The sequence below is a fragment of the Myotis lucifugus genome, unplaced genomic scaffold, assembly GCF_000147115.1.
Source record: "Myotis lucifugus unplaced genomic scaffold, Myoluc2.0 scaffold_30, whole genome shotgun sequence".
NCBI classification, from domain to species: Eukaryota; Metazoa; Chordata; class Mammalia; order Chiroptera; family Vespertilionidae; genus Myotis; species Myotis lucifugus.
Window position 1 is genome coordinate 3,180,742 of NW_005871078.1, and position 19,371 is coordinate 3,200,112.

Genomic DNA, 19,371 nt, shown 5'->3' on the forward strand with positions numbered 1-19,371 from the left:
GGGGACGCGGATGCGGAGTCCACTTCCTCCGAGCACCCTGGTCTCCCCGGGGTCCCCCTGAGACAGCGCCCCCGCTGTGGCCCCGGCTGCTCGGAGGGGGGGGGGGAGGGTGCGGGCAGGAGGAGAAGGTTGGGGGTTTGTAGTCTGAGTTTGGCGTGAAGTTTTCAGGCTCCAGCTAAGCCCCCTGGCTCCGCCGTATTGACGCTAATAGAAGCCACCTCAAGTGATGCCCCCTACCCCCCTTAGCTGCTCTGCAATTTATATTCTTTCAAATTGTGTCCGCGGAGGGCGAGGCCAGCTCTCAACAGCCCTTGGGGAAACGGTGCTCCACTTCGCCTGCACAGTGAACTTCAAGCAGCCTTCCCGCAGAAATAACTTCCAATTCCACCTGAACATAAGCTCCAGGGAAGCAGAATCTTTATTGTCCATGAGGTTGTCCATTCCATTGAGTCCTCATCACTCCGCATCAAGTCGATCTGCAATAAATGTGTTGGAATTCGATGCACTTTTCTTCTTTCAAAGCAATCAACTACAAAATCACCAGCTAGGTGTGTCTGCCAGCTTAGGAAAATCACTGTGAGGCATCTACAGGGCCAGGTTTCTCAGATCACCATCCGGAAATCAGTGAGATTCCTGAGGCAGATGATGACTGGCAGCCGCGATGGGGAGCAGGCCAGGTGCTCTCGCCTTAGGAAACCTCTCTCAGGGAGAACCTGAAGCACCATTCACGGCCTCCAGCCACGTGAGCAGGCTGGGATGCTGTTACCGAGCACTCGGACTCCTGGTTCAATCACCACACCATCCATCTGCTACTTCCGCAGGCATTTACACCGGGAAGGGAATGCGACCTTTTGGGCACCTGGAAAGGTGAATTAAAGGGAAGGATTGTGAAAGAGAGCAGTGACATCACAAATAAAGTCTTACTAGTTGCTTCTCTCTACTTACCCTGAATATACAGTTTAGGTCCAAAGTGCTTCCTCCCCCAGTTTGATTCTTCAAAGTGGGTAGCGTGCCAGGCCTTGCTGAAAACATGCAGCGAGGAGTGCCTCCAAGCTCTCCTCCCCAGCTTCCTTCACCATCTTCTGAAACTTACTAGGAACGTAAAGCAACCCTATCACCTGGATACACACCACTTCCCGCCCTTATCCTGCAGCTACTTCCACAGGCCGAGGATGGGCTCCCTAAATTAATCAGTGATGATTCCTCATGGTCAGCTGAGCCGTTTGCCCAGAAAGCTGTATCCTTATGTATAGCACCAGTAGCTCTCAATTGAAACACAGGAACAAGGCTCCAGTCTTTGCCCTTTAAATCCTTGGAGCTAAGGGAAGAATTAGCAATGGCTAATAATAGAGGCTAATAAGAACCTTCTGGGCCTTCTTTCTGTTTGAAAGATGAGATTTTATTAGAGTAGTTCAATAGCAGTGGGGATCCTGGAGTGACTTGCCAGATATTTGATATGCTTTTAAACTTGTTTCAAAATAAGATTCTCTAGTCCACATTTTCTACATATAGATATATGATAAGGCAACATTTGCCACAATGCTGTGAATTTCCCCCTTCCCTTTGGCCTTTCACAAAGCAAACAAACAATAATTCCCAAATAAATAAGAAATCATTTAACACTAGTCGCATGCGCATATGCTTGTGAATTGCATAGGCTATCCAAAGGAGCATGTTATAGAATTTATTCAAATAACCTGGGCCAGAGGGTTCTGTTCCATCTTCTTTATTTTAGTTACAGAAAAAGCTGTGACTTATAGCTGTGAGTTTATAGCTAGGGCTTGACATTTATTTCACAATAAGCATGACGGTAGTGAGAATGTTTTTAAGAAAAGGGAGAGAAGAGGTGAAATCTGAAAATGTTCAGTTGAGATATTATAAAACTGAGACATGCAGTTAGTTGAAAACATCAACAACAACTACCTATCACAATGGTTATATGATGAGTTTGGTCAACCCATGTAATTCCTGTAGCAAAACAAGGGTCGTGAGCCGATTTTGTTACGAGTAATTCCAGGATGTATAACATTTTGATTGAAGAGAAGATGGATGTCAAAAACCTTGTCTACAGAGACTCACAAGTTAAAAATGAGAACATGTGAAGTGAAGCCAAGTAATGAAGGAGGCCAAAAGGGAGCTTAGCAAAATCTGTTACATGAGAAAAGGCAAGCGTGGGTGCTTCCAGGAGAGTTAATTGCCAGGACGAAAACATTATGAGGTGAACGCTGAGGAAACGGACACACCTACATGAAGCTCCTGGGCTCTTCCCATACGAAAACATTGCAGCATAATAAACCTGTGACATCAATTGAGCTAACTAGTCTGATTTCCCTTCCCAGACTATAAAAGACTGTTCTATAAATTAGGAAAATTGTAGTATCTCAGAAAAGCTTAGCTGAGCTGGAAACCTGGAGCCCAATTAGATGGAAGTAACTGGGTAAACAAAGAAAGCGCTTGAAATAAGTTTAAATTACCCACGAATATTTCAGCAAAACAGATTCAGTAACACTGAAATATCTTTTGCCAAATAAGAAAAATTACCACCTTGCATCAATAGCTTGGGCATGTCCTTATGTCTTCACTGATCAGAATTATCTATTAAGAATCCCTGGCTAGTGAAAGCTGCAGGCTCAAAAGCAACATTGTCTTTCTTCTTGCTGCGGGTTGTGGCCAAGACCAGGCCTGTCACCTTTCTCATAACCTTCCATTCAGGCTGAACCTGAGACTATGCTTTGCCAACTGAGATTCAATGGGGAGACAATAAATATACTTCTTTCATCTGCAAGCCAAGGAACATGGCTGAACTCAAAATATTTTAAGGTAACCAGTGTTTGGTTAGGTATTTTCAGCATAGGAACTAGTTTTTGTTTTAATCCACTGTCAGGGCTCATATATTCATGAAAACAGATAAAGAATTTACTTACTTGCTATATTCTTTGGGCCAATTTCTAGAGCAGTAATGAAAGTGGGCATGTCTGTGAGTGTCTCCAGTGAGAAGCGTGAGTCATCCCTACTTCCAAGGATGAATAGGGAATCTGAGAGTTACTGATTGTTAAGTCAAATGCTAAAAGACCTAATACTGAAATACTATATTCCAAGACTCAGAAATGATGAATGGAGAGGTAAAAAGGAGAAAGAGATAATTTTTTCCACCCCATGCATAGATAATACCTTAAGTCAACTCATTTGTGATTTTTTAAATGCTGTCTCATGCATTTGATTGAGAATTATGAAGTCAGGAAGCTTGAAGAAATTTTTCAAAGAAACAAATAAAGCATTTCTTTAATTCATACATGTTTAGATAGTCCATTTTGGCACTTTCAACAAAACAGTAATTTTTAAATCTTCTATTATACGACCTTAAAATCTCATCATTTATATTTCCTTTTCCCTGATTCCCTGGTCATAAATCATGAATTACTACTATGGTCTGTAACCATATACATTTCTCCAAAGTGCCCCAAATTTAAGCTGTAACTATCTATATAAGATTACCCTGGTAGGCGTGGTAAAAATACCCAGTTATTTGAGGTCAAAATGTTCCTGTGGAATACATTTATTTGTATTATTGAAGTTAACATTCATTTCTGTTCTTATCTTTATATTATTTACACTTAGTAGCATAAATAAATGTGTTTATAAAGCATGAGATAATAAGGTCAACTTGGAACTATTTAAAAATCCTAAACTTGATTAAAACAATAAAAGATGCTTTAAAGTTGAGTTATTTGAAAGCTCATTAAGAATGAGGATGCTATTTTTACAAGATAGGCTGATAACATACTATGTCAGGGAAAACACACTTCTGGATGTGCATTTCACTCTGAAAATTACAGAACTGGCCAAACCCAGAGAACATAGAGCAATATCAGTCATTATGATTTCTGTCTGTCGGCACATACTCCACTAGAAGTTATTTTCTATTACCTTCCTTTTCAACTACCTTTGGCAAAATGAAGAATTTAAAGGGGCATCATGACCGTGCAGAATGCCATTTTCAAGAAGAATAAAATGATATGAACAAAACTATTGTGTACAACAAAATACAGTAAATGATTTATAGTAATTGTGCAGTCTCTGTGGGATGAAATATCAGACAGCACAGAATGAAGAATTGGAAGAAAGCCAAGTTAAAGTGAAATATTAAATTAAAAATTGTGGCAACTTTCAATTCAAAGATGGACTGATTTCTAAATTCACTGAGACATTAGGGTAACGTTATTATCCATTTAAGAGAGAAATGTTGTGAGAGATGGCTTATACAAGAAAATAGATTAAATCCTGTATTAAGTTAACCTTGATTTTGTGCTATATCTTTGTGGGCCACAGTCACTAACAAAGAGGGAAAATATCAGAAACAACTACAAGAGCTAATATGCCATAATTATTCACTCTGGGACAGGCATAGCATACACTCTACAGCAGGGGTCCTCAAACTTTTTAAACAGGCGGTCAGTTCACTGTCCCTCAGACCGTTGGAGGGCTGGACTATAGTTTAAAAAAAACTATGAACAAATTCCTATGCGCACCGCACATATCTTATTTTGAAGTAAAAAAACAAAATGGGAACAAATACAATATTTGTATTTGCATGTGGCCGTAGTTTGAGGACCCCTGCTCTACAGGTACAGCTCATTCCATTATCCCAATGATCAATTGTGGTAGATACTATTATTAATCCCACAACTTGCCCAAGTTTATACAAACGGAAAGTGGCAAAATCTGGAATTAAACCAAGGTCTGCCTCATTAAACTCTCACTCTACAGTACAGTGCACTATAATGGCTTTCCCCCACATCTATTAAGGAGTTATTTTAGGATAAAATGCACTATATTATGTGATATGTGAAATGGAAGTTATAACTGTGTCTATTTGATTCCATTGTGTAAAGGCTATCACTCCTCCTCTCCCCCTGAACTCCCCCCACTGCCGTTTCTCTAAGGAGGGAAATTCTAGGGTCACACTTATTAGAGGACTTTGAGTAACTGATGAGAATGAGAATATTGACCTGTCGAGTAACACTCCCTCCACGTTCTGTGTGGAGTAGGGTTCGGTATCTGAAAGTGGAGCTGCACAACAAATGAAAGAAAAAGACACGAGATAATTTTGCAATATTGGGGGACCAGGCGGGCAAGTCCCGAAGGACTTCCTCTCTGTGCTTAGGTCTCACCAAGCTTTTATTGATCTGGGATGCACTCATAGCATAGCCCTTAGGCAGGTGACCCCATTAACAGGCAGACTAGCCCATCAGCAAGGATTTACATAATAATAAATGGGAATTAAGGGAACTAAGGTGGGGATGCTTCAGCTATTATTACCTAAATTAACTGGGTGGTTCCTAGATTAACTGGGTGGTGCAATTCTGACCTTTGCTAGGACTTCAAAGGTTACTAGCTTTTGGGGGTCTCTGTTTAAACTCAGCTAGTGAAGACAATGAATGGACTCCGGCATTGACCTTATTAATTGTTCTGTGTAACACCAATGTGGTTAAAAGTTAAGGTCATTTTGTCCACATAACTGGGAGCTTTCTATATGATAAACTAATTGTCTCTGTTCCTTAAATCCTGGTTTAATAAATCAATCACTATAAATTTTGGTTGAAACTTTATTTTGTGTTTATTTATTCAAGGCAGATTTTCGGTAACTTAATATCTTTTAGACATCTCTCCAAAATCTCAGAGATTTCCACAAAATTTTGAGATATTTTAAGTTCATTAAATAGGAACACGCTGCTTAGTGAAAACCAACAAATTATTTTCTTGAATAACATTTTTTTTGTTTTATACTATTTGTAATAGTGTTAGAATCAGAGCCTAAAACTAATGTTGTAAGTAGGGTTTGAAGACAAAACTTGAAAAAATGTCACTAATCAGATTTATCACCAGTAATATTCCTTTGAGTTTCAGAAGCCACTTTGCTCATTGTTTTTGCAACTCAGAAGGAATTCATAAATAGTTAATGTTATTTATTAGTAATTTATTACATGATAAGATGCATTTTAAAAATAAGAGGAATTGGAAATTCCACATGAAAACTCTGTTTACTACTATAAGGTCTAAGAAGCAAAGAGATATTTCTGACATTACTTGTTCCACTACACCATGGGTTTGGGCATAATAATCTCACCTGTAAAATAATTGACATTTTTAAAGAATAAAACAAAATATCTATAGTTTGGGATGCTTTAATGACCATCTATAATTATAGACAAAATGATCACATACTACAGTATCATATATGACACAAGTTTAAATTAAACTCCCAAATTCAGGGTACCCTATGTCTATTAATGTAAAGCAAATCTAAGTGTTGTTACTAACTGGTCAAATTAGTCTTGACCAATTTAGTTAGCCTTTTCCTGACTTAATTTTTTATCATCTATAAAATGAGAATAATAATTTCACCTACCCCATTGGTTATTGTGTAATTCAGTTAGTAAATATAACATAGTTCTTATTATGTATTGCCCTCATCATTGCACTCTGGAAATATTTTATCAAATTACACATAAAAAATAGTGTATGAGTTTATGTCCAAAACACTCAATGCCTGTGCTTTCCAAAAATAAATAAATAAAAAATCTCATTATGTTATTTTCATTTGCACTTTTTTGTTTGTTTGTTTTTACCATTGATTATTTGTAATGTTTATTGACCATAGGTATTTCTTCATGGGATTTCCTCTTTACATTTTTTAAAAATATATTTTATTGATTTTTTACAGAGAGGAAGGGAGAGGGATAGAGAGTTAGAAACATCAATGAGAGAGAAACATCGATCAGCTGCCTCCTGCACACCCCCTACTGGGGATGTGCCCACAACCAAGGTACATGCCCTTCACCGGAATCGAACCTGGGACTCTTCAGTCCACAGGCCGACGCTCTAGCCACTGAGCCAAACAGGTCAGGGCTACATTTTTTTATAATAATATTTGTCTTTTAGTAATTGATATGAGTCTTTTATATATTCAGAATACTTACTTTTTTATCAGCCTGTATAACATTGTTAAATTCTGTTTCCAATTATCTGTCTTTGAAAGTTGAGGAAGGAAGAGCATGCTTTATTCTTGTGAAAGAATCTTAAAACATAGACTATCAATCATCACTGTCTTGTTAAGAGAATATGGGTTTTTGCTTTGTAGTATATGTCTCACCACATCCACTGAATAGATATGCATGAGAGAAGAGTATGCCCTTCAATGCAACCTTGAACATGAATTAGGGAAACCACTTTCTTCCTGGATTCTTCCAACTAGATTACTGAAACCACTCAAACAATCTTTTATCAATGTTGCAAATTGTGTTCACTGATTTTGTGATACCATTTACCTTTATTTGGTATGTGATATGCTAACATTTTATTTTTTTATGAAGAAATCCTTTTTTAAAGAAATTTCATATGCACAATGCAGTATTTGGTAAATGTTTGTTTAATGTTAAATAAACATGATAGTTTAAATTATGTGCAATTTTGGTTCATAGTTAAGGTTATGATTACAGTATTCATTTGCGGAGTCTACAGTATTCATTTGCAGAGTCATTCCCACAACTGCACACCAGATTTCTGATTGTAATAGGGAGACTGATTAATTCCATTCATGTATTTCTTGCCCACCTTCTAGCTCCATGCTGTTTACTCCCATCAGGTCCATAATCATCATCCAATTTACAAGCCCTTTGGGTTAACTGTCTTCCCCCAACTCTTTCTGACTCAGTTTCTGTCTTTCATTTCTCCAAATTTTTTAAATCGGAGTTACTTACCTTTTTGACCCCATTTTCAGATTGTTTCATGATGCCTTCCAATGTAATCCTATTTTCAAGATTTTTTCTCATATATTCAAACTTTCCTGGAGAAACTGTTTTAGTATCTACTGTTCTAACTTAACGTGATTTTCCTCTGGTAACTGAATTCTCCCAGAAGAAACTGAAAGAATGAAATAGTTCATTCTCCTAATCACCACAATCTCAAAGGTAGGGAAAGGGACAGCATTTATTCATGGTATGTTTATAGATATGAGTCTTTTTTTTTTTTAGTCGATGGTAAAGACTTAGACATTGTAATTACTGTAGTTTTTGCACTGAATCCTTGTTCTTTTAATATTGGCTGTGCAATCTTGTGGGAAAGGAATTAACCTTTCTGAATATTAATTTCATTACATATAAAATGAGCAAAATGACAGCTATTGCACAATGATTGTGTGAAGAATAATAAATTAGTGCTTATATCTCTGACACAGAGGTGGTGTTTAATAAATGGCTGCTCTTTTTACTTCCTCTGGGCAAACCTAATTTAGGTTAGGGCATTTTTAACTGTAAAATATATGCAGTAATCATAAAATGTTTTGTTACCCTATAAGTCATATTATACAACATATTATCCCTTGTTCAAATGATATAAAATATAATTTTATTCAGATTGTTTTTCTATAATCTGATCCACACTAATAAGTATGGCTAAAACTAAGTATTGCATGTGCCCTTTCTCAAAAATGCTGTTTCTTCAGTTAAATAATTGAAAAGAGAGGTGCATGCAGAAGTACTATAAACATTAGATTTCTTTTTTACTTTGCACACAGTTATAAAATTCAACCTGCCCCTAAATGTTGGCACAAAACCAGATTTTCAACTAAATGTGAATCTTGCCAAAATACTTAAGAAATATAAGCCAACAAATCTGGAGAACAATCTGGCAGCACTTAGTGACGTCAAGAATGTGCACCCCTGTGACCTAGCAGCCCTCTCCTGGGAGCCTCTTCCACAGGTTGATTCTGGAGGTTTGCCGAAGCTTTGTCTGGGGACCAGGGAATTATGGGAAACCTAGGTGTGCATCTAAAGGAGAAGGGATGAAAACGTGTGGAATAAATAGCCTACGGGCTATGCAGTGGTCAAAAGCAAAGATCAACATACACATCCAGCATGCAGCTGCACTCAAAGCCACAATATTGAGTTAAAAATAACCATAAGCATGTCTGTAGCAGAGTAGCATTTTGGTAAATTAAAAACAGATATATTCATAAAACAAAAATGCACATTTTTCAAGGACACAAACATATCCAAGGACACATATTACATGCATTAGAGTAGGTGACTATAAAAGGAAGGAAGAGGTAGTGGGAATAACAGGGGGAAAGGGAGAAAATAAATTGCACAGACTAAGGGTGATGGTACATCATGAATTGAGGATTATGATTCATTCAATTCTCTGTTTCTAAGATCCAATAAAAAAAAAGAGAAAAAGAAATAGAGAGCGAGTGAGAAGAAATGAAGGGAAGGAAAGGGAAGAAAAGGAAAAAACTACAATCAGGTCTTACTTCATGCATATCCATTTAAAAACTTCTCTTTTAATTTCTGCATAGTGGTTTTATTTCAATTTGTATCCCTGCATATTACCAAAACATATTTCCTGAAGATGACTGCATTAATTATACCTACTTTTAGTAGGTTCACTTAATGACTACAGGGACATTTAGATATTAAATTGATGGACTTAATCCATGCCTAAATTAAAAACAGGAAAAGCAAATTGTCTTTCTACCTGGCTGTGTCTTCCACTAAGCCTGCTGAACATTTGCTGTAACAGGATGGTTTCTACAGCAATTTATGAGTCTTCTTTTTCACAGCCAGAGAGAGCTCCTAAATAATAAAAGGGTAGAATATGTTTGTGTGTGCATGCTTGTATTGGTGCACAAAGATTACATAAATTATATTTCTCAGTTATTTGTTCTACTGTGGGGGAGTATAGCTAAATTAAAGACAGATGTAAATCAGTAAGAGAAGCTAAGAGGCAAAGACAGAACACCGGCACACAGAACATACAGAACATCCCTCTGTGCTATGGAGATACAGGAAGCTTCCAAGATGTAGGGCAAAACCTGGAGGGTTCTGGGAAGAGAATGAAAGTGAAAGGATTGGCAGGGTAGGGAATTGCAAACACTACAGGAGTTAACCATGAATCAAGATTTCCTAAATTACCTGGTGTCAGTATCTAGCACAGGAATTGGGAAAGAAGTAGATGCTTCAGTAAGTGGTATTAGGAAATTCACCTGCATATTTGGAAATGAAATCTGTTTCAATTTTGACCAATCTCCCTTTGTGCAGGTAAGTTCCATAAGTATTAAATATGAATTTTTAAAATTAAATATTAAAGTTTATAGAAATAAATCTGAAGGAAATAGATGTTACCTTCTTTAATTAACATTAAAATAAAAGCAAAATCAAGTAATAAACATGCAGGTTATATTTATAAGAAAAATATTAAAACCCTAACAGAGAAATGAGCAGAGAGCATTTACAGGAAAGAAATGGATAACTAAGAAATAAACAAACAAAATGTTAATTTAAGTTAAAGACATGCTAACTACAGAAGCAATAAGAGAACACTATTTGTCTAATAAATTAGCAAAGTTTAATTTATGATTGAGAGCATATAGATGTCTAGGAACCTGTCTGTGCTTGTATGTGTGAAGGTCTATCTGTCTATCAATTGTCTGAGTGTTCATTTGTGACACTTCCTGGATTTTATATTCCCTGCTATGGATAAATATAACCTCTTTGAGGATATAAAAATCACTTTAAAAGTTTAAGTTTTAGCCCTAGCCAGTTTGGTTCAGAGAGTCAGCCCATGGACTTAAAGGTCCCGGGTTCAATTCTGGTCAAAGGCAAATGCCTGGGTCATAGACTCACTTCTTGACCTTGGTTGGGGCACATGCAGGAGGCAACCAATCAATGTGTCTCTCTCACATAGAAGTTTCGTTTCTCTCTCTGTCTCTTCCCATACCTTCCACTCTCTCTAAAAAACTTGATGGGAAAAATATCTTTGGGTGAAGATTAACACAAAAAACAAAACAAAGTTTAATTTTTATCCATAGTTTTATTTAGACTACACAATAAAAAAAGAACCTATCAACCTACACATGAGTTATGACAAAGGTTTCACTACAGCACAATGTGAAAGGGTGGTCTTTACTTCTTGGATAATTATGGGCCAATCTAAATAATAAAAGCCTAAGTAACTGTTATGGTGGAATGACAGAACACCCAGTCACTATGATACACACCGACCACCAGGGGGCAGACGCTTAAGGCAGGAGCTGCCCTTGGTGGTCAGTGCGCTCCCACAGGCGGAATGCCACTCAGCCAGAAGTTGGGCTTGAGGCTGGAGAGTGCAGTGGCGGTGGTGGGAGCCTCTCTCACCTCTGCAGCAGCTCTAAGGAGCAGCTCGCGGTAAGGAGCGAGCAGGCCGAGCTGCAAGAGGGATGTCCGCTTGCCAGCTTAGGCCCGATCCCTGGGAATCGGGCCTAAGCCGGCAGGCAAACATTCACCGAGGGGTCCCAGACTGCGAGAGGGTGCAGGCTGGGCTGAGGGACCACCCTCCAAACCCCCCAACCCAGTGCACAATTTTCGTGCACCGGGCCTCTAGTTTGATAATAATATGGAAAAATATCATGATCTCTCTCTCATACCATATGCAATGTTCTAAGTGTGACAGTTCTAAAGGTGAAAGATAGGCGTGCTACATATAAAAATAAAGATCTTTGAAAAAAGCATAGAACATCTCATGATATTAGAGTAGACTAAAATTTCTTAAGCAAGATGTATAAAGAGCTACCAATAAAATTTAAAAAGGAGAAATTGGCTGGTAACTGGAAGGGGATGTGGATTCACAGGTTTTGCTTCAAATTAGATGATCTAAATCATGTTTACATGTTGGTTAGTGTGATCCATCAGAGATGGAGAATGTGATGATATAGGAGGAAGAAGGCATTGAAGGAGTATGTATTCATGCCCTACACTTGAGCATTGGCTGGCTTCACAAATTGCTTCTAAGCAGCAGAATGTGGTAAAAGCAATGGGTTGTCACGTACATGATTAGATTATATAAGACTAGAGGCCCGGTGCACGAAATTTGTGCATGGGGTGGGGGTGTCCCTCAGCCCAACCTGCACCCTCTGAAATCTGGGACCCCTCAGGGGATGTCTGACTGCTGGTTTAGGTCTGATCCCTTAAACCTGCAGTTAGACATCCATCTCACAATCTGGGACTGCTGGCTTCTAACCACTCTGCCTGCCAGCCTGATAGCCCCCTAACCACTCCCCTGATGGTCTGATTGATGCCTAACTGCTCCCCTGCCACATGATCATCCCCAACTGCCCTCCCCTGCTGGCCCGATCACCCCCAACTGCCTTCCCTTGCAGGGTTGAGGGGACTGGGGGACTCCTGCTGGATGAGGCAGGGCTGAGGAGACTGGTTCCGCCATATTGTGGCTGTGGGTGCCACCATCTTTTGAGAGTGTGATGGTCAATTAGCATATCCCCTCTTTATTAGATAGGATTATAACTTCTGTTTTACTAGCAGACTCTCTCTGGCCTTGCTAAAGCAAGCAGCCATACTGGGGAGACCTATATGGCAAGAATCTGAGGATGGATTCTGTCCAATAGCCAGCAAGAAACTGAGTCTCACACTATAACAGCTCCAGGGAAACTCATTCTTGCCAACAGCCATAGAAGGCCCATCCGGATAATCCATATGCTCTCAGTTTTGCCTATTTGTAGCACTAAAAAGAGCTGAGCAATGGTAGAGTCAGATGAGGGATGGAACATCAAGCCCCAGGTGACCAATCAGTTAGGTTTGCCTCAGACTGAGGTGGCCCCAGAACATGACACTTTCAGTTTTAAAACTGGGACAGCCCCAGGAAAATCAGAGTGTTTTGGTCACCTCCTCAGGCTAAAATTAGGATTCAATGTCACAGACTCATAATTCAGTGGCAGGTACCAGCAGGACACCATGGGCACCTATGGATCTGAGGCCTACACCCTACTCTCTCTTGACATGATCTTATAAATTCAATCCCATAGGAAGATGCCATCTTAGCCAGAAGAAGGGGTGGAGAAAACAAATCCTGGGTGGGAATGGGTTGGTGAAGAAACTCTTAACCACTAGGCATTTTTCTGAAAGAGATTTATTTTACCCACAAAAGATAGTTTAAATTGAAGATCCTTTTCATGGATAAGCTTCTATCCTTCCTCCCTTCAGCACTGTGGGATCCAGGCTCAGGTGCAGGAAGAGGTCTGTTATAGAACACAAAGGAACTGCCATTTGTACACATCTAAGGTGGAGTGGGTACCGTTAGACATCATTATACCTCTGTGATGGCTTAGCTAAGCTGGATTGATGTTTTGATGATTCCCTTTCCTGCATGGTTTGGATTAGATTAGGCTCTGAGTGTAATTTGTGCGAGGTTTGGAAGGGGAAGTGATACTGCAGCTGTGTTTATGCTGGGAAGTTTGGGGTAGGGTCAGAGGCTGTGGGGCTCACTCCAGTGTCCTGTATCTACTGGTTCACCTTCTCAGCATAGATCAGCAGCTCCTGCAGCTCCATTGATCTTCCTGCAGCTTCTCCTAATGTTGGGCCAGTTTCCATGGCATTGTCAGCTCTTCCACCCATTACCAATGGCTTCAAAGTTGGAGGCTTATAAGCAGTGAGAGGTGGATGCAGGGGCCGGTGAAAGACTGAGACAGGGCCTGGTGTGTCTGCGTGAACTCCAGCTTATTCACAGGCTCCTGTTTGTCCTTGCTTCCCCCACTTCACTGTCGTAAATGTTTCCTCCCACGTCCCGTGTGGTTCAGGGTTCAGGATCTGGAAGAGGAGCCGTACACAAATGAAAGAGAAGAGACAAGAGATAATTTGGAAATATTGGGGGGCCAGGTGGGTAAGTCCAACTCAAGGGGAAGGATTTCCACTGGTGCTCAGACCACACCAACCTTTTATTGGTTTGGGATCCACCCATAGCCCTTAGGCAGGCAATTTCCAGTAACAGGCAGACTATCTTATCAATAAGGATTTACATGACTATCTGGTGGGGAAGTTGCTTCAGCTACCATTGTCTGGACTAACAGTGGGTGCACAGCTCTGACCTTTGCAAGGGCTTCAAGGACCACCAGCCTCCCGGGTTCCTTGTCCACACCTCTCTGCTAGTGAAGACAATAGGCGGTTTCCCACACTTCACATCCATCTTTCCTTCCTTGCTGCTGGCCCTTGCCAACATCCGGCATAACATCAGGTTCAATAGTAACACACTTAGACTAACCAGCTCCCATAATCACACAAGTTCTGATCCCTATAATAAATGTGTCATGTCCCTCAGAGTGGTTCCGCTTCTTTGATGGAATTCATAGCATTCCCGATAGATATTAATAACTCTATTAAATCTTCATTTTTCAGACAAAGGCACTATAACTGAAAGATCAAGTAATTGACCTCAAATCATAGAGCTCATAAGTGACAACCTCTGGTTTGAACCTGTTTCTCAAGCTCTACAGCCCTCTTTCTTTCCAAGTTGGCTTAATCTCAGTGATGACTGTCCCTGGGAAATCATTCTATCATGTGAGTCATTGTCTATCAAAACTCTGGCAGCATAAAACAGAGGGCAGGGAACTCAGGAGAGTGGAGAATGGCTGCCTCTGGGGAGGGCAGGGCACCTAGAAAGCCATGCAGAGCAAGTTCTGGTTGCCTGAGTTTGAAAGCCCTAACACTTACTATGATAATAACACCCCATGTCAGACTTTTCCTAAGTGCTTTACACTTACTAAATCATGTAATCCTTATAGCAACTGTAAGAAGCAGGCTTTATTACTAATCCGACCTTACAGATGGACAAGATTGCTCAATCAGTTGGCTTAGAGCCAGAATTCAAACTCAGAAGGTTGGCCACCAAGTTGGATTTCCTGAACAAAGTGGAGCAGGCACCACAAAACAGGGCTGAGTTCCATTAGAGGAGTTAGGGCTTCCCAGAAGACTAGCATTTTCTACCTTGTAGTTTTGTTAACAGCACATCCCAGAAATTTAAAATAATAATAATAATAAATGACGCAGGAAATAGACAACAGGTAAAACTTAATGACTCTCTTTGGTTTACCTATCAATCTTACACTTTTACAAGACATTAAATTGCTAACAAAAACAATGTTTTGAACAATTGAATATTGAAACCACCATTATTATTAACCACTAAAGTAAGTATCACGAAAGTGAAATTTCAGGAGAATGGCCTAGTTGCTTACATTGTGGATTGTTGGATATTCCTCAAGTGTCCACAGGGAACTTTGCAGCTACAGTAGGATTTTTGTTTAGTGGCTTTTTGTCATGCGACTCAGGAAACCTATTTAATTATCATTAATTTAAAAATATGTATATATATCTTTAAGAATAAAAAAGGCCCATTGTGTTCATCTAACATTATTAACAGGAAGGAAAACCAAAGTGCGATATATAAAGATGAAGCCAGCTATAAACACAAAGCAAAGAAGTGAGGGAAAATAGCGTGTTGGAAGATTTCCAGAGTGTCTACTTTAATCTTGGAATTAGGATTTTGAAATGTAGCTTAAATATCATTCCATTAGAATATAATTGGCTCACCCCAAGCTAAGCCAAGCATCCTTAAAAATCTGTGAAGAGAATCTAAGTGTTACTGCTTGACATAGATACAAGATGTCTTTCTAAAAGTCAGGGAAAATGATCCCTGGTGTCTTTATAAAAGCAAAATAGAAAATGGAGTTAAAATTAATAAACATGTCTGAACAACAAACATTATTTTTATTTCATTTTGCTATTATTATTTTTGTCTTTTGTCTGGACAGAAGTCATATTAGAAATAAGAAATGAACAAGTGAAAAAGGTTAAGGGACACATATATTTAATATCTGACTCTTACTTTTAATAAATTAAAATTGCCCTCATCACATTATAAACATTAAGGACATGATTCTTCTAATTTTGGTAGTACTTTGGTGTTTACAAAACACATTCACATCCATTAGGATCTTTGATTTTCTTTACCAACAACTCTGAGGACAGGTATTATTATCACTGTTGAACACAGAAAAAAAGTGAGTCTCAGACCTTGAAATTAACTGTTCAAATTCACATGCTAGAATTTGGATCTTGGACCAACTAACTTTAGGATTAATGATTCCCCCCACCCACCCACATTTAAACTAGTTTTTCTCCTTCTTAGTTTTGAGAAGCCTGGCACCAAGAGTTATTAACTTTTTGCTTCTTAAGTATCTTCTCAAAGTTGAAATTATACAGAAAAAATAGTTATATTTGTATTAGCCACTGACCCTATATTTTTCACAAAGCCTGTTTTGATATAAATGACAACTGAACTATTCCCTCCCCCCACGATAGTATTTTTTTAAAAGTCCCTCTCAGGAAGGAAAGACCTGAAACATCCAGGTCTCTCTGAATATCAGTGTTATACAGAAAAATTAGGCCAACTCAATAGGATATAAAGTTTCATCCAGAATAATAAGCTGGATCATTGAGCTTAATTCAGAAATAAGATACCTGCAATTGTTTTTTTGTTTGTTTTGTTTTGTTTTTCTGTTTGTTTTTATACCAATCACTCTTAGACTGTCTCTGTAGAAATTCGACTTCATTGGGAAGTAAATAAGAGGCATAGGTTTCTATTTAACACAATTTTATTTTCTGGCCCATGAGAATCTTGACCTTTACTAATTTTTTTTTTGTTTCCTAATTCAATACACCCTATATGAGCCCACATGAAGATAGAGATTTTTGTCTAGTTTCATTCATTCCTGTAACTCTGATGTCTAAAACAGCATATGGCACATGGCAGATGCTCTACAAATATTTGTTGAATGAAGGAAGGAAGTTTGTAAGCCAAGGTTTAGTAGAGAAATTGGCTTCCTATCTACTGTCAAATAACAGGGATACGTAGGCAGGATTTGGGTCATTAACATAGTTTATAAAATCTATTTCCTCCCCTGTCCTTCACACTTTTCTTCAACTCCAATCCCTCCACTTATTTGGCATAATTCCTACTGTTCGCATACTCAGTGATGAAGGCAAGTGGGAACGGAGGATTAAGGACAGTGAAGCAGACTGGGATGAAGCAGGGCAAGAAGATGTCACTTTACTTTTACTTTTTTAAAGGTGTCATTATTTCCTACATTTTAGAAGAAAATTTAAAGATAGTCATTATTTTTATCTATTTTTAAAATTTCATTTTAAAATTATGTTTTTAATAAACCTCACTAACATCCCTAAATAAGTCATATCCACAAAATTTCAAAATTCTGCATGATACCTTTTCCTTCCTACATACCCCCTGAATTGAAAATAATCACAAGGCCTGGCCAGTGTAGTTCAGTGGTTGAGCATCTACCTATGAACCAGGAGGCCAAGGTTTGATTCCAGGTCAGGGCACATGCCCGGGTTGTGGGCTCTATCCCCAGTGTGGGGCGTGCAGGAGGCAGATTCTCTCTCATCATTGATGTTTCTATCTCTCTCTTCCTCTCCCTTCCTCTCTGAAGTCAATAATAAAAATAAACTTATCTGGTTCTTAGTGATGTAAAGCTTTAAATATTGCCCTTACAGAATTCTCTATATGCAAACATGTCTTGAATCACATCTAAATGAGTAGAGTTTCCAAAACAACTTTTACTAAGAGAGTGTCAGACTCCCGAGGTAATCTAAAGCATGCACTTAGAGGATAAGGTTGAATAAACTTCTGTGTTCTTCTGTCAGTTCTGACCCTATTAATGTTAAAAGAGCAAGTGTCATTAAAGGTGTCGCTTCACAAGCTAATGTGAAGGTCATAGCAGAGCTGAAAATCAGGTTCTCTTGAGAAGGGTTGTCAAATTATGGCCTGTGGCCAAATCTGACCTGCCACTAAGTTTAGAAACGCAGTTTTATTGGAATAGAGCATAGCTCATTTGTTTATGTATTGTTTGTGATGATTTCACACTGCATGGGAACAGAGACTGTCTGGCATCCCAGGTCTAAAATATTTACTATCTATAGGCCTTTACAGAAAAAAAAACTCTGTAGCATAGTATAATTACATCAGAACTGCCATATACTCCATTGTCCCTGTGGGAAGAGTATTTCTGTTTCAAATCCTTATAATCCACTGATACTCTTCAAGTCAATTTGATTATAATATTTTTGTCAGTCATACAGCTTAGAAAAATAAATAGTGCACATTAAAAAATTAAAAAATATTTTTAAAAATGAGGCAACAATGTTTTTTAAAATAAAACCAACACACTGTTCAAGATGTATCACACAGCAGAAAACAGAATTTCAAATGTCTCTCAGATCTAGAATAGTAGAAAAAATAAAACAGTAAAGGAATATGTGTTTGGATCCAATAAATTATACAATGAGAAGGCTAGCCTTATAAATAGAAATTTATATTTTTTACCAAATAATTTCAAAATTTTTCAAAGTAAAATTAAACACAAATTAACCTTACATTTGTAAAGTATTAATCACGAGAAAGAACTAGGTAAACCATTTTAGTAAATTCATAGTCTAACATTTTTACATGTTTCTATAACTAGGTTAAGTTTTCAGTATGCTAATAGGAATTTGTGAAAAATCAAAATTATATTTTTAATAGAGTTTTATTTGTAAAATAATCTTCTATAATAGAATGAGGTGTTATCACTACTAGTGACAATAGAGCTTTAGGAAAGTTACAATATTAACATCTTTTCAATTATATTAGACTAGAGGCCGGTGCATGGATCCGTGCACATTGAAAGGAAATTAATTAGAAGAAATATTTTAATATCGCTATTCACCCTTTTTCTATAATAGAAGTGTCAACCAAATTCACAATTGACAATGACAGATCAAAACACATGCGTACGATTGGCGCCAGCAAGAGCTTTATATGTATCACGCATGCACAGGTCAACTTAGCCTTTCATAGATATAGAATAAACTTGCTTAATTAGACCTGCTTTCTGATTTTGCTAAACTTTTCCCAGCCCAGTGAAGCACCCCAACTTCTCTTTCAGGTAATTGTCAGCAACACAGCAGTAAATATCAACACAAAGCAGATTATTATTGTAGATCATGCAGGGAGAACAAAGGGTAAAATATTTAACTGCAGCAGTGTTTGACTATATTCTGCGCAGTGTGAAAACCTGAAGTCATTTTTAAGGTCCACCATTTCTTACTTTTTTTCAGTTGGGTCAAGTTTCTAAACTTTCTAAATCTTCATTTTCTGGCTAATGAAAAGGAAATAGGTTTCTACCGAGTCTCCTATGTACCTACTTCAGGACTTCTGTGAGGATCAAATGAGATGAGGCATGTGAAAATGCTTCACAAACATTTGGTTAAAGTGTAATATGCTTGCACCTGGCTATAAAGCAAGTCATGTTCCTGGGCTGAAGTAACTCCAAGGAGGCTAGTTGCTAGGGAGAGGAAGCAGGGCGTTGCTACGTGATGTCATTACTTTGGCGCCCACAGTGACCACTTCTAGTCTGTGCTGTGGGCTGCATTTTTGTGCCATGGGGTCTTGGCAGTGTTGGCTGCGATTTGGTAGGGTGTCGCTCCAGGG